This window comes from Eschrichtius robustus, chromosome 3 (genome assembly GCF_028021215.1).
Source record: "Eschrichtius robustus isolate mEscRob2 chromosome 3, mEscRob2.pri, whole genome shotgun sequence".
Lineage (NCBI taxonomy): Eukaryota > Metazoa > Chordata > Mammalia > Artiodactyla > Eschrichtiidae > Eschrichtius > Eschrichtius robustus.
The window spans coordinates 38987846-38991245 of record NC_090826.1 but is presented as its reverse complement, the minus strand read 5'-3'; the positions used below and the strand labels follow the sequence as shown (position 1 = coordinate 38991245).

General features: G+C 50.2%; 1 pseudogene; it reads left to right on the top strand.

Moving 5' to 3' along the window:
• The first annotated feature begins 2110 nt into the window (after nucleotides 1-2110).
• Nucleotides 2111-3097, top strand: LOC137761047 (transcription initiation protein SPT3 homolog; annotated as a pseudogene).
• Nucleotides 3098-3400: the final 303 nt, after the last annotated feature.

Genomic DNA, 3400 nt, shown 5'->3' with positions numbered 1-3400 from the left:
GCCAGATATTTCACTGCGTACTTGAAATAAAATGATAAACAAGACAGACAAGGAGCTCACATTCTAACATTGTTCTGGCCCCCCCCCCAAAAAAAGACTTCTCCCAGTATTCCCAGGGGCCTGGGTCCAGAACTCAGGCACTCCCCTGCCTGCCAGGTGACCCTGTTCCTGGGAAGATCACTTCTGTGTAAGCCAAGTAGACTGAAGACCCTTGGGTGAGAGTCAGGAAATGTGGGTTCTGGTTTCAATTCTGCGGTTCACTAGGTGACCTCAGATGAAACCCTGCTGCCCTTGGTGCCTCCATTTGTCCCCTGTCAGTGAATCAGATGGTGTCACGGGGCTTTGATGAGGATCCTGAGATCATGGCAATGCTCTGTGCTCTCCAGGGGGCAAATGATGGTACCTCTGCTCCAGCAGCATTTATGCCCCATCTCACTGCCTCTCTGCCCGCCTTTGTGCTCTGACCGTTTCTACAGCAGCCAGTTGCACACAGGTGTAGCCTGTTGGCACCTCACCTCTCTCATATCTCTCAGTTTTCTGCCCTAGGACGTCCCTGCAGCTGCCATGTGGGACACCCAGAGGGGTGTGCACAGCCCTGCCAGCACAGGTGCACACACCTGGTTGGACCAGACAGCTGACACCTCTGAGGCAACATCGACTGTCGGCGAAGGGGAATTTCCCCCCCTACCCATCTTGAGTTCTTGTGGCTAGACTAATAATAAAACTGATGCAAGACTGATTAACAAGAGAAAAAGAAACAAATATGATTCGTGCGTGCATACAGAGGTCTCATAGAAATAGGGCCTGAGAAGTGGCCAGAGCAAGCCAAAGCTTTTATGCTTTTTAGACAAAGAGAGTGAATTTGAGAGGAATTGACAGGACAAAGAAACTTAGGTTTGGGTGCTTTATTAGCAAAGGATTTAAGCCAAGTTTGGGCTTGGGTAGCAAATCAGTAAAGAGGTGAACTCTCAGCCCTGAATTCCCTATCTCTGGGGAAAAGGGCATCCTTCTACCTCCTCGTACAGGGAAGGCAAGTTTCACATGGGAGATTTATTTCCCGCTCTCAGGGAAACAGAGAGGAGAGTCAAAGTGGCCCCCTTACATACGGACTGTTTCTTAAATAACTTCAATTCAAAATAATCAATATGCCACTGAGGCATGTTCTGGGGTGGGCGGCCCTGGACCCCAACATGACCAATGAAGAACAGGAGCTAGTGGATAAACAAATACCCTCCCCTCCCATGCCCTAGGCAAGCAATACTGAGGTGTAAACAGTCCCTCAGAGGGTCCCCAGCAGGGCTGAGCCCTTTGCCCCCAGGGGTAACCAGCTCAATAATATACCTCCGATTGGCTTTGCCTCCTCCCCTGGTCACTCTTCCCAGCCACCCACCACTCCTATTTTCTGGGGTGAGTCATCTGCTCTGCATTCTGGGGAGACCCAAGCTAAGACCTAGGGCTCTGTGCCTCCTGGTTATGTAACTGAGTGCGTGGGCAGGGCTGAGATGACAGGGGTCAGAAGGCAGGGGGTGGGGCCTACATGTTAATTCTACATCCCTGGTGGCGCAGTGGTTAAGAATCCTCCTGCCGGAGAGTGGTGGGGGCGTTCGTAGCCCTCCCTCCTCCACCTCCGCCACCCCCGCCCCACAGAGAGAGTCGGGCTCACGCCATCCTGTCCCCCCGTCCGCGCCCAGCCACCCTTTCCCTTTAGACACGCTCAGCCCCACCACCCCCCGCCCCTTTCCAAGCGTGTTCCCGGCCGCTGCCGCCGAAACCGAACCATCTCTAACCCCACATTCTCCACGTGCGACGCGCAGCCGGGTCTACAAGCGTTCCTAGAACAGAGATGAGCTATCTGGAATAAGGCCAGCAAGTGACCTGTCCATTTAAGCCACAGATGAATAACTGCAGCCAGCCCAATGTCTACTGCCACTTCAAGTAGTGGAAGAAGAACAGGGAAGTCTATAAGCTTTGCAGCAGAATTGCAGAGTATGATGCGAGACAGAGGCTCTCCAGTGCCACTGCATTTGGATGAATCTAGCTGTGGTTGGAGAAAGTGCATCTTGCCAAAATATATGGGTTTTCTTTAGGTGATTCTAGGAGGCCTCTTCATTAAATAGCAGTTTTGGTAGAAGATGTAGTACACACTCAGTTAATTAACCTGTTACAGCAAGCTGCTGAAGTTTCTCAGCTTCGGGGAGCAAGGGTAATCTCTGCTGAAGATCTTCTGTTTTTGATGCACAAAGATAAGACAAAACTTAGAAGACTGCTAAAGTACATGTTTTTCCGAGACTACAAATCAAAGATTGTCAAAGGCATCGACAAGGATGATCTTCTGGAAGACAAATTGAGTGGCAGTAATAATGTGAACAAAAGACGAAAAATCGCTCAAGACTTTCTCAACTCTATTGACCAAACAGGAGAACTCTTGGCAATGTTTGAAGATGATGAAATTGATGAAGTTAAACAAGAAAGAATGGAGAGAGCAGAAAAACAAACTCGAATTATGGATTCAGCTCAATATGCAGAATTCTGTGAAAGTCGACAATTAAGTTCCTCCAGAAAAGCCTCCAAATTTTGAGACTGGTTGGACCACAGCAGTATGGAGATAAAGCCCAATGTTGTCGCTATGGAAATTTTAGCATATTTAGCGTACGAAACTGTGGCACAGTTAGTGGATCTGGCTCTTCTCATGAGGCAGGACGTGGTAACCAAGGCAGGAGACCCCTTCAGCCATGCCATTTCTGCCACCTGCATTCAGTATCACAGCTCTGCTGAGGGATCTTGCCTGAGGTCCTACCCAGACTCTCCTGAGAACACACCTCCTCCTACACCAAGCGCTCCATCATCTGGATCACAGCTGTCAGGGAGAACCACATCAGGATCCCTAGGGAATGGGAGTGCTAGACAAGACCCAGCTAAAACCAAACAAAAGAAAAGAAAAAAGAGCACCGCGGCCTGTGGTGTTGAGGCTCACAGCAATGCCATCCAGGCCTGTCACATCAGAGAGGCCGTTCGATGCTGTGGCCACAAGATTGGCCCCCTTTCCCCATTCACAAGTGCCTACCGCAGGAATGGGATGGCTTTTCTGGCCTGCTGATGTGACTGTGACTGCAACAGGAAAGGCAATGTTATATTAAGGTGATTTCTGTTCCCCTCCTTGGGCAAAATAAAATACAAGTTTACCTTCTCTGCAAAAAAAAAAAAAGAATCCGCCTGCCAATGCAGGGGACATGGGTTCGAGCCCTGGTCAGGGAAGATCCCACATGCCGTGGAGCAATTAAGCCCGTGTGCCACAAGTACTGAGCCTGTGCTCTAGGGCCTGCGAGCCACAACTACTGAAGCCCGCGTGCCACAGCTACTGAGGCCTACGTGCCTAGAGCCCGTGCTCCACAGCAAGAGA